General features: G+C 36.4%; 1 protein-coding gene across 16 annotated transcripts in view; it reads left to right on the forward strand.

Annotated features, from left to right (window-relative positions):
- Window positions 1-13308, forward strand: part of GTDC1 (glycosyltransferase like domain containing 1) — a 189060-nt gene that overhangs the window by 48761 nt on the left and 126991 nt on the right. The gene's annotated exons all lie outside the window — the stretch shown is intronic.

Below are 13308 nucleotides of genomic sequence, written 5' to 3' on the forward strand. Positions count from 1 at the left end.
CAAATTCAACCCGGAAAAGGTTCCCTGTATCGTACAAGGTTCGAAAATGCCACTTGCAGAGAGCATCTGAATGACAAAAGCTACCTATTTTTCAGCATACTGGCTAACGTTTGACTTACTTCTTTAAAATAGACATTACCAGTGAGATGTACTGACTTGTATGTATGGTTAAAAAGAGACCTAATTTAATTCTTAATGCTGATAGCAAAATACGAGGAGTTAAATCACAAAATCGTATAAAGACCTTACTTCTTCAAGAAAAATGTACATAAACGAGATCTTTATTTAATTTGCTAGTTGCTTTGAGTGATGTGTGTGCCCATTTAGAAGCAGTTATTAACAATGTCTGCTTAGTTTGTAAAATAGTGAAATGACAGACTACTGCTTTTATGAAATAAGAATTTATTAGATTTTTTTGAAAATATACAAACTCTTTTGGTCGATCTTTGAGGGAAGCAGCTGTTTCAGTGCCTTCACAAAGAAAAGATTTTGGCATTTTTAAAAACAAGGCTGGGATCTTGTGCTTCTTGGACTAACAAAAGTCATGGAAGCAGTTTGACCTTTGTGGTACAGTCTGTGCTGTGATAGTGCAGAGGGCTTCATAGACACGTGTGAGTGGCCTCCATGGCTCGCCTGGAAGTACTTGAAGAGAATGTGGAAAGAAGCTGAGAGTATGAGTGTAGAAAACCAAAGGGCAAAACAGTTTGCTTTAGTGGAAGATTAGGCATTTGAGGGTACTTTAACACAGAGGAAGGTTTGGTGTGCACTTCAAAAAGGTGGTGGTTGACCTACTCCCATTGTCCATGGATTTTACAAAGTCATTGAGAAAGTTTAAGGAGAGAAAAAAAAGATAATGTAGGACTGAGATAAGTACAGTAGTAAACCATTAGAAGAGAAGATAAAAGGTTTGGTTTGCTAGGTAAGAGACAAGGCAGAAGAAAGCAGAAGCATAAATGGGAGAAGGAAATTAGGGATTCGCTTGTGACAATTCATGTGGTTTCAAGAAGCATGGATTTTCCTCTTGAAGACAGTGAAATTCATCAGGTAGCCAGATAAGGCTAAGCCAGATTTATTAATAAAAGATACAAAATTTTGTCTAATTTGTCAATGATAAATTTAGCAAAATAGTCAAAGTACATTGTAGGTAAAATACACATTTGTCTGTATTTTCTTAGAAAGCTTAGTGCTAGTGAAAATTTAACACTGTTGTCCAAAACCAAATTTTTCATCTGAGGCAAAATGACAAGTAAATTCTGTCATATTAATTTAAAAGAGAAGGCAGATTCTGGTGGTTCAAAGCCAGGAATTTGGAGTCAGGGCTCCTTCATTCTACTCCTGGCTTTGCTGTAGCCTAACTGTTGGAATTTTGGACAGATCACACTTAAATTAAGTTTTTCTTCTGTAAAATAGAGATAATACCTGCCTACTTCACTGAAGTGTTGTGAGCTTTAATTAATGTCTGTTAAGCTCCTTGACGTTTTTGGATGAAAGCAGATAAATGAAAACTCTTGTTGTTAATAATGGCAAAATACCAGGCAGATGATGTAGTGTGATTTGGGGTTGGCAGGAGAAAAAGGAGGAGAAATTGCACTTTTTGTTTAGAGGTTACTTAAAAAAAAAAGTAAATTTTATTAGAAGTTATATAATGACTAGGTTTGTTTACTGAAACCAAACATTATCTTATAATTAGCTGATAATTTGAACATCAACAGAGATCTGGTGATTCTTTTCCTGTAAAGATAGCTCAGGACTCCTTTGACTTTGAAAAGTTGAGTAACTGATCTGTATTTGCTTTTCACCTTCATTATAAGAGGAATTCTTTCTGGTCCACCTATACAGGAAAAACCAAACAAAGTATTCAAGGAATTGATGTCACTAATTTGTTTCTAAAGCTTTTTTCTCCATTTGGAATCATCATAGGATAAAGAATAGACAAAATAACCTTTTCAGTTATGGTCAAAAGGAAAGTTCTATATGTTCATCAGCAAATTTCTGAGAATCGGCTGTGCTTGTGGGCACGAACTTCATAAACCTTGGGGGATGTCAGCAGATGTCATGGGTGTCATTGGACAGGAAGCAATTCTAAATGTCAGCAGTATCTCAGAAATATTTGTAAATAAGCAAAAACGTGCAAGTTGGTCTATGTTAGTCAACTCTTGCACACTTTCAGTGTGCTGATGCCTAGTGCATGGTTTAGTATCTCATAATTTGAATATACACCAAATTTTTTTTCTCACTCTTCATTGCATGTTAATTGTATCTTGTGTTTTAATTGTATGTCTAGTATTCAAATGAGAAGAGTGAAGCTTCTTCCAGAGCTACTAGCCCTTTCAACGTGGGGCTAAAACAGCTTCATAAAGAACCTTTGAGAGTGTGCATCAAATTGATTTTTTGTGGAAGCAACCTCTGCTTAAACAGTGATGGAAGGAATGGATCTGAAAAGATTCAGAAAGATCTGAATCAGATTTACTTGTAATAAAATAAGACCTTTTTTAGATTTTGACCAATTTTATAAAGATGATTTCAGACAATCTCAGGTTAATATAAACATGTATCTAAGGATAGCTTTAATATTATCACTAAGAGCAAAATATTTGTTCACCTTGTTTTCCCCCCCCGCAGATGTGCTCCTCCCAATAAAGTCCCTCCAGCTCACCAAATACCATGGTGTCCAAAAGCATAACTTAAGAAAGTTTCAAAGGAATTCTCACCATAGCTCAGCAAAAATGCAGTATCTTTATTTTCCATTGTGGCTGGTGAACAAGGATACACTAAAATTTCTGGATCTTACAGTAACTTCTGACAGGCCTTCAGTAAGATTCACCTTGGGTAAGGCAAACTCTGTGGGCCTGAGTTTTCCTTACTTGAATTTTTTGCAAAGTTTTAGGGCTTCATAGCTCAAAGGAGTATCTTTGTGATGTTAACTGGAATAAGGTGCAACTGGTGTTAAGGGCAGAAGTTTGTGGAGAGGAAACGTTTTGAAAGCTTTTCCTCTCCCTTTTCTTTTGTCAGCTGGAAGGCAACACTAAGCAGGTTCTTTAAAACTACCTGTATTCGCCACTGGAATTCTAGCAAAGGCCAAGAAAAACACTTAATTGTATTTACATACTTTTCAGTATTAAATTCTAATTTATGAAAACAATTGCACTTCACCTTCACAGTTTATATTGTGAAACTTGCTTAATAGGCACAAAGTTTTATAATCTTAATGTTCGGTGTACCAGAGATGAAAGCCTCCACACCAAAAGGGTTCACAGCTTTCATCTACAGCAACAGTGAACTCTGTAGTTGAATTTTATAGAAGTACCAGCAAGTCAGCATTATTTCTGAGCACAGTTGCTAAGACTGTTTCGAATTCTGTTGAGTTCATGGCTTGTTTTCTCAATGGCCTGAGCTCTATAATTGATTTTTTGATACAAAAACACAAGGTGTGAAACGCAACTAGTACCAAAGATTTTAACTGGTGCTGTAGCATTTCTTGTGCTTTTGAATCCTGCTGCATGTGGAAGACGCTGAGATAATCGCTGCCTTTATTTTACAGGTATTTCCAAGTTGTGTGTGAACTTTTGTTTTTCAGCCCTACAAGAACTGCTTATGATTGCTCTGAATGCTTAACTGATGGTATTTCCAAAAATTTCTGAATGGCCAGAATAACTTTGCACAACTGTTAACACTTAAGTGTTATAACTCACTCTGAGTCATAACTCAGAACAGTTACAAATCTTTAAACTCGCTGATGAAACTTGTGATATTTGCAACTTTGAGATGAAGAAGTGGGAATACAAGCACAGATCTCACATGCATGTATGAGGTATAGTGGCATTCTCATGTCGGCTTGTAACATTACTTCGGGCATTTTGAAATGTCAGTATCTGTAAGAGCACTACCTGTTAACCAGCTAAACTTTAGACAGAGCTTCCAGTAAGGACCTTACAGTAGTTCCCTCACCTCCAGGTTCTGTGATTAAGGTGTTCTTCTCTGTACTACAGCACTGGTGGTAATTACCAGCTTTACTTACAGCTCTGAGCTCTTCAAATTGCACCTGGCTGCAGGAGGAATATGCAAGATACTACACTAGAGGTTCTTCAGTGGTTAATGCTTAACTAGTTGATGAATGACGATGTCATTTTGTTTTTGGCATGTTGCAGTAGGTGCAATTTTGGTAAGGATTTCCTGCTTTTAGAAGGAAAGTTTTATGAGAACGGCCAGTATGACTCAGAGGCAGGATAAATGCTTTTCAGACTCCTTCAGACCTGAAGAAAAGAGATCCTCAAGTGACACTAAATCTGAATTTTACTAATGGGTTCATGATTTATTATGAAACAAAATCCAAATAAAACTGTTGTTGACACTTTTAGTTACAAACTACAATGTAAATTACGTGCTATAGCCAGATTTTGTTGAGTGCAACAGAAACAAAGTTTTCAAGGCACTGGTTTGGCTTTCTGATGGTGATGATTTTAATTGTGTTTTTCTGGTTTTATGATTGTTGCCATAGTTTCAATAATCTGATAACCTTCAAGGAAACATTTCACATCTTGCTAGCCAGACTTCTTCATCCTCTGTGCATGCCCCCTTACTTTATCTGTGGCTTTGCTAAAATGGCCACTCTTTCTTTGTGTTTCTAGGCTCTCTCCCAGACATTAATATTTATTCCTAATGCAGTAACCATTTCTAAAACATCAGATTAGAACCTATTTACAGAATAACCAGTTACCTTCCAAAACAGATTGTGGTACTTGCATAGTACTTTTATTCTCGAAAAGAAATTGTATCCTCAAATGTGTCAGTTAATAAATGATAAAGACATCTTTGTTTAACTTATGCTACTATTTTTTCCACTTTGTGTATCCATCAGTATTTTCTGTTGGGGGAGGTATACCCCTTAAATTCTTGTATTTTCAATGTGATATAAAATATATGAATATGCTTTTCCTTCATTGTGTTAAGCAAATTCTCAGAAGTGTTTCATGGGCTCCTAAGCCCCTATGGGCAACAGAATGAAAAAAACTGACTGGGGTCATTATAGCTACAGTTCTGCATTGGCTAGCGTGTTAGAAACCCTTGCAATGCACTATCAGAGCATACTTTGGACATACTTAGAAACATTTAATACTGCTGACTTCTGTAGGCCCTTTCAGAGAGCCTAGTCAAAACTTGGTAGTGAGGTCCCTCCCAGAGGACATTCATCATGCTGTGTCATCAAACAAAATTGTCTGCTCTCATTGCATGGGCTGTGTACGTTGACTTGGACTGCGTTCTATATGTGAAGGTAGAGGTGGGATGTCAATATTCTTAAAATGGAAAAATATGTTCAGGGCTGTCATAAGTCCTCCTTATATGTTATATACCATTTCCTATTGAATCTGAGCACTTGCAAGTGATTTCTTGCAGTGACATGATGTTGACTAGACACAGGTCACAGTTAGTGACATGTATTTCTGATTTTCAAAGACTCACAGTATGAAGCATTGATTTCTCCCTCTTTTGAGAAAACACGAACTGCACAAATGGAAGATCAAAAGTTATTTCATCTGCTTTATTCAAATAGTACTAATTCTTAACATTAAGGACTTCATGTAGGTAATTTTCCAACCTTGAAGCTAACTTATGAATCACAAGAATGTCATATCCAAACTACTGCAGAGATCTGATACTTTTAAACAAATCAAAATCTGATTTATTCTGCTCACTTGGAGAAGAAGAGTTTTGTAGCTTGAAGAAATTTTCATGATTATCACTTTAGATTGCTTGTGTTGTAGGTCTTTAGTTGGATAAGAAGGCAGATACATTTGGCACTCCTTTTTAAGTCTGTTTTACATCATGACAGAATTTTGTTTTGAAGACACTTGAGTGGCAAGTGTGGTGGAGTTTTGTATATTTGTCCCATAGTAATATTGTCTGTCTGTGTCGACTTCCTCCTAGGTGTCACAGGAGAGCTAGATTTGATGGTTGAACTTGTCCTTTCCTTTTGCTAACTCAAAGTGTGACTGAAGATGCTATTCCTTTCATCACTTACTCAATTGAATAGTTTCTGACTGCAAAGTAAATCTGGCCTGTGCCCACTCAAACGTTTCTGCCATACGTCTCAGGGTGCCAAAGCTAATGTTTAAATTAACTGATGGGATTCTTGGTATCATATAAGAAGGCTGTTTCAAATACTAAATCTCAGTCTATCATGACACAAGAACAAATTCTGTATTTATAATTTAAAGTTTTACTACTTTAGTAAAACTTTACTACTTTAGTTTCTTTTCTGCTGTAGAAAAGAAACCAACTTTTTGATGTAGGTGAGCAGTTAATGGTGTCTTCTTTTAATCAATTAGATAATGCAAGCTATAAACTCTGTCAAATAAAGTCAGTCAGAGTATTTACAGATCACTTTTCCCAGTGTGTGTGTGTGTGTGTGTATACATGCATACATATGTGTACATATATATGTATATGTATATATAGACACACACATACAATCTGCATCCATATCCAGTTTAATTAATGCTTACCTTGCTATACAGAAACTGTTCTGAAGCCCAGACCCACCGTAGAACACATTTTTCATCATATTTCTAATAAATTGGAGGAATTTCAAAATGCCAGCCTATTATTACCAGACTGGTGCTTTTACTGTAATAGGGAACTAGCAACTAATATGTCTCTTGTCAAGTTTAAAAATAGCGCTACTTCTCCCATTACCACACCTATTAGTTCCCTTTCCACTCAGAGATAGTCTAAATGAAGTATCTTCCATCTATTTAACCTAATGTCAGCCACCAAATAGCTGTTAACAAATTTATAGTAATAGATACTGTACTGAAAAAGAAGATGCAGACTGGGATGTGTCTTCAAGAACTGTAAACATTATCCAAATAAGTTGGATAAAACCAACATACTGAAAAGCAACATTAACAATCTCTGGTAAAGTAAATTATCGTTATGCCAGGTTTCTGAGCTACATGGCAAATGGTGCCTGAGGCTTTAATTAACTGTTAAATCAAAATGACTGATTTTCTAAAAAACACAATTGCTTTACTTGATCTCATTACATCTCTTTTACATTTTGAAAAAAACTGTTAGTGACTGAAGTTACCCAAAGTATTTTAGAACTTTTTCCAAAGGTACTAGGTTTGTGTACATCCAGCTATGAATTTCATTTTGTATTTTATGTCAAAAATATTGTTAAAATGCCCTGAAGAGACTTCAATGAGTTATTGTCCAGATAACATCGCTGTTCAACAGTGGTTCCAAATGTGTTCAGACAAGGTGCATCCCAGTTACTACTGCTATTGGGAGAGATTAACGTCTCACACTGAAGCATAGAGTCACTAAGAGTACTGAAAAAACATCTCTGACCACCTGTCTTGCACTTCTGCTGTGTTATATAAGCCTCAGTTAGGTGAAATCATAGAAGAACATGGGTTATACAACAAGAAGCTTTAGATCTTGGACATGTTTGCAGAATCTAAAGCATCTGGGCAGCCACTTCCCATGTCCCTGCAAGGGGAGTCAGATACGATGCTAAGCAGCGGAGCGTGTTGTGCAGCTCTGATTCCTAGTGGCCAAACTCTGGCCAGACCCACTTGGTTTTGCAGTGGGAGGGGTCTCGCTTGCAGATTTTTCACTTACACTTTAGTGATGCTGGCCACTATGGGAAAGCGAGTCTGAAAGTTGAAAGATAGTATCTTCATGTTAGGAATGAAATAAATGTGATGGTATATAAGGCCTCTTCACCAAAACTTCACTTTAGGTGGTTGTCTTTGAATACCTTCTGGTTACCCTGCAGGTGTCCTGGTAGGCCGTCTCTGGAGTGGTGGAGACAGGTCAGTCCGCTTGATGCACATCTCTGCAGAGCTGCCTCTTTTTGCGACTGTTGTATTTTGAAGAGAAGTAAGCACCTTTGTTTCAATTTAATTGCCGTGTTGCAGTTAAACAAGTTACATTGGTACATTGATTAATATTTTACAATTTTATACCGCTGATAATAAATGGAATTTTTGTATAACTGTTTCTCCTTGATGGGATATTTCTGCATTCTCCATTGCCTTTGGATTTTCAAATAGTGAAAAGCAAGTATTAATTAACAAGCTTTCTTTAGATCGTGAGAGAATGGAGCCTGTTGGGCACAGAATGAACTGCATGATTTATGTATGTCACCAGGTCTTTGCCTACTACCATGAGAGCGAGGGTGATGGCCAATACCATGAAAAAGCTTTAAATGTTGTGGAGTAGCAGCAGTAAGTTCAAAATGATGCAAACGCTTAACAGCGCTTGCGGCGCTTTGTTATCGTAACTGGTCGAACACTGGAGTCGATCTAAGCTTGTGAACTTTATATTAAAGGTTTTTAATTCGCTTGACACAAATCACCTCCTCTTATTTTCATGACCTGCAATGACAGCTTAGAACAATGTTTAGAGAGTTTTAGCAGCCACAGACTTTCTCCCTCAAGGAAGTTGGAACTCCAGTTTCGATTATGAGATGCTGCTTGGTAACTTTTCTGCGAAAATGGTCCTTGTGATGACAAATAATATTTTGAACTAAAACCTTAAAAATACATAACTTAAAAGTTTGTCATTGGGACTGCTGGTAGAGTCCTGTAAGTCTGCTATGAGTAATCTTTCAGTAGATACCCGTATAGGCTTGACATCAAAATGAAAGTGAGTCACAAATTTGAGAACATGACTTTTCAATCACAAGAAAGACACAGAAAGCTCTTATTTGGAAATAAATTTAAAAGATTAAAAGTTAATTGCATATTTTAAAGCTTATTTATAGGCAGCTGATTTTTGAACATATGTATATTTACAGTACATCTTAAAATACTCTATGGAAGAATAACTTAGCAGTCCTTTAACCAAGTGCTTGGAATAAGTATGGTAAGTCAGTCTTTCTATAATGGAGATTTTGGGGCAGAGTTCACGGATGGGAATACTTACCTGATTGAGGCTAGTGGGACTCTTGCCATTTTGTCCCATTCAATCTATTTTTATTTTTGGCTGGGAATGGGCTGTCAATATAGTGAACACAGTGTTCAGAAATACATACCCAGGTCATAAACAAAGCACACTTCCAGATTTATAGTGAAATAAAAACACAAGGTACAGCGTGTATTGTTTTTGCTAAACGTTGTCTGCACCATGCTTGATGCATGATTTTGTACATGTTCTAGGAATGAATATAGTGAGACAGTTCTAGTAATGCAGAATTCAAGTGATACATAATTTTGATATTTTTGTAGCTGTTAGGTTCTCATAGGTTGTGTGGATGGCACAAAGTGTTTTATGGATGTCACTAGTAAATTAATATTGCTGCTGATGCAGATCTCCAGATAAAGTTGAATAATTTTGGTTGACTACTTTTTCAGAAGATAGAATTTCTTACTTTTTACAGTTGATTAATATGAAAAAAGTGAAATAAAAATCTGACTTTTGTGCACACGTGTAGTTTAGCAATGATAAATGTTGCACCCAGTGCTTTTGAGTGATCTAAATGCTAGTTAGATTTTGGTCAGACGTTAAAATCTGCTTTTGTTTAAGGTATAGCTCTGTTGGGGTTTCTCTGAGTCATTGTCATGAGTGGGAGGGTAATGCAAACTCTCTCAATATAGGGTGTTTCTTTTTTCTTCATCTGCTGCATTAACAGTTAAAATGCATGAATCTTTTGAAGTTGGGAGGAAGGGGCAGAGGAGACAAAATTCAAGGTTAAGACTGTAATAGCCCTTTGGGAAATCCCTTTTTACCAGAAAGTGGAACATGAAAAGTCTTTGCCTATATTAAGTATTACAGTATGTTTATCTCATATCATCAGAGATTGTAAATATATTTATTTATACAATGCATACCTGGTGATTTTTGTAGTCAGTTGAGTTATAAGATGTTGAACCACGTGTGCTCTGGATACAGTGGTGGAATAAATTTCTCATACGTGTGGGACTGTGACCGTTGAAACAATCATTACTGAAACCATATACCTTATTTCCTGTAACTAATAGCAGCTCTCTACCTATGGAATATATTAACAGTTATTCCCTTGGTTTTGGATTGTTGCTAAACTGTTTTGTTGGACAAATATTTAAATATGATCTGTAATTTATGTTGTCTGAATACGTCAATGAACAGAGCTAATTATGGCTTTCTGATGTGAGCTCTGCTGATGTTTGTGAAACCATACTTATGCGTGCAAGACAAAGTGAATGTATATTCCTTAATATATCATGAAAAATGATGAGTTTTCTCTATCTGTTTGGTAGTTCTGGTTAACAAAATACCTGAGCTGGTTTTAAACCTAGAGTTTATAAAGAAGCAACAGTTTCTGTGGCTAGTTGAACGATTAATGTTCTTTACCAATAAAACAGATATTTTTCTGTTGTTCTGTATGGTACTCAAAAATTTATTTTAATTGAAAATTGTTGGGTCTGACTGCACTGGCCCATTTAGGGCCCTGCAGGGGGTCACACCGCAAATGCCAGTTCTGTGCAACGTGCTTGCCTTGTGGTGCGACTGAAGCGGGTGACAGATGTCCTGAATGAACGTCACTGTGAGATGCTGGTTTTGAGATGGGAGTTTAATTAACGTGGAGAGAAATCTCACAAGGTACCTGAATTGATCATTACTTTAATACGTACGTATTAAATATATCAGTCCTATTCTGCGACATCCTGTCCACTTAGGATAATTTTCTTATTCCGGGTAGTTTCTTAATGTATACGCTGATGAATGGACTACTACATATATGTATGGTGCGTATAGAGCAACGAATTTTTCAAGCCATACAGTGACACACTCCTGAGAATAGAGTTGAGCCGTTGGTGGAACACACACAATTCTTGGCTCCAAGGAGCAGCTCTTGAGAGAGGAAGCAGCGTAATGAGAAAGGGGAAGCAGATATGTTTTTCTAATATTTGTTGTTTTCTTTGAAATGTGTAAAAGAATACCTGGAGTGATTTATATCTAATTGAGGATTGCATTCCATCAGATAGGGTAACTGTTCTCAGGCCATTTATCATCAGTGTCTTTCCAAGACCTCTGAGGAGCGTATAGTACATATTTACCTTAACTTGGCTAGGTCAAGGGAAATAAAGCAAAAATAATAGATGTTATTTTTGTATGTGACCAAAACTGGAAATCATGTGGGTGAAATATGAGGTAAATGACTGTGTCCTACCTCCTCTGTGACTTTTTAAATACAAAAAATTATTAGTTGTATTTAATATAACTTCCTTTGCATTATCAGTGTATGTTTTTAAAGCATAAGATTTATTGGCTGACTTTTTCATTGTTCTAGATTAATCAATCCCTGAAGGAAAAATGGCATATATTGTGCTGCCAGTGTTATTTAGTATTTTCATATTTTAATAGCATCTTTAAAAAAGCATGCTATGTACTGGTTTTTATGCAACACTTTTACCAAAATGAATTTGAAATGTCTTATTGGTAATGCATTCAGATCATATGACAAAGGATTTTTTAGTGAGTAATATCTACATTTTGAGGTGCTGAGAGTCTTGTGCAGAAAGCCTTTGAGCTTCAGATCATCTCTGCAAAATTTGTCATTGCTAGTTTTCTTCCATTCATGCTACTGCTGGGACCTATGAATGCTATTAAGAAGAATTACATAGCAAGAGCTATTTGACACACACTCCACAAAGTTTTGAAATGACTTTCTCAAAGTAACTCAACCTCAAGGAGTTTATTGTATTGCAAAATTTGTGTAATGTTTGTTTAACACTTTTTGTTAATAGAGGTAAAGGTAAAAGGATAAGGCAGAATGACCTAAATGTCAGGATCTTTAAACAAGAAGGAAACCTGAGAACTTAAAAAGTCTTTTGCTCTCAGCATGTACGTTCATTCCCCGTCACAATAAGGAACGTGCAGTGAAAACTGTTGCAAAATAACACCAAATAGCACAGTGTTGATTCAGCTAAACCTAGTGATAAAATGGTTTCAGAACTGGTCTGATTAAGTGAAATTTGATCAGATATTTTATGAACAAATTGCTTTGCTACTGATACCAATAATGATTTGTAAATTAATTGTAACTCTTGTTTAATGAGTGACTGACTCAGTGGCATTTACAAACTTCTCATGTACCCTCATTTTTTTTTGGGGGGGGGGGGGCTGAATTTGCAAAATGCTTCCTTCTCTTCCTTTGAATTAAATTTTCTGTGACATTTGAGGACAAGCATAGCATGACTAATTGCAAATTGTCCTATAGGTAAATAGAGCATATTCTAAATGCAGCTTGTGTTTTTAGAGTAGTTATTACTCGGCAGGTCCCCCGAGTCCTTTAGAGTACAGATGCTGATTTCAGTTACATCACTGTACATTCAGAAACCGTCTGACTTCAAAAGTGTGATTCTGAAATTAGGTCAGTGGAAAAGAGATCAGAATCTGCCTTGCTACCTGAAAAGAAGCAAACTCCAAAATGAAGTATAGTTTCTGCTTCCAGAAAGCCGTTGTTTCTTTAGAAGGAATATATTTGTCCAAAAAATAGTCTTGAAACAGTTTAGAGGAATAAATAATAAAACAAATTACAACCTGAAGCCAAGTTGGATTGTGACAAGAAAGCTGGAGTATGAGATACTGATTCTCTTGCTAAGTGATCTTTAATGATCCAGAAGTTCAGCATCTGTTTTATCTTACACCATGGTGGGCCATTGACTCAGACCTATCTAGAGGTTTCTTTTTTATTTTCTCTTCTAGCTGAATGTCTTCAGCATTTGAATTTTTGTTGTTGCGTGCCTGGCTAGTTGATCTTTTGATAGGTGTGATATCCTTGTAATTTTTTTCCTGTTTTCTAACCTCTCATTATAGCATACTTTTTTTTCACTTGAACCTGAATTTAACTAAATTTCAAAGTTGAGGTTACCATTTAGATTTTCTTGAGAGCATTTAGTTCTCTATTGAATTCTTTCTTATCATCAGAGACTCTGAAAAGATAAGGATTGCAGTCTGAAACCACTAGAAATTAAGGGTCAGAAATACAACATCAATCATGAAACCCAAGCAACATTGGTCCTCCCTTGTTAGGGTATTTTGAGAAGGAAATCTTCAGAGATGCAATCATGGATGGTAAATATCTTTACAGGGTTTTGTTTTTAACATTTTTATCTGATGGTTTTGCTCAAAGGATCTGAAAAGCAGCTTTCCAGTACCCCAGGACTGTGACTCACGAAGCAGATGAGCAATAGTCACGGGGTGTTCATCTTTCCCTTCATTTTGGGCAGCGTGTTTTGCTTCCTGTTTGTGAGCAGCCCCGTGGCTGAACGGGTAGATAGCTTCCGTAAGTCTGCAGTATTGTTCGGTTCCAGCCAT

This window comes from Rhea pennata, chromosome 6 (assembly GCF_028389875.1).
Source record: "Rhea pennata isolate bPtePen1 chromosome 6, bPtePen1.pri, whole genome shotgun sequence".
NCBI classification, from domain to species: Eukaryota; Metazoa; Chordata; class Aves; order Rheiformes; family Rheidae; genus Rhea; species Rhea pennata.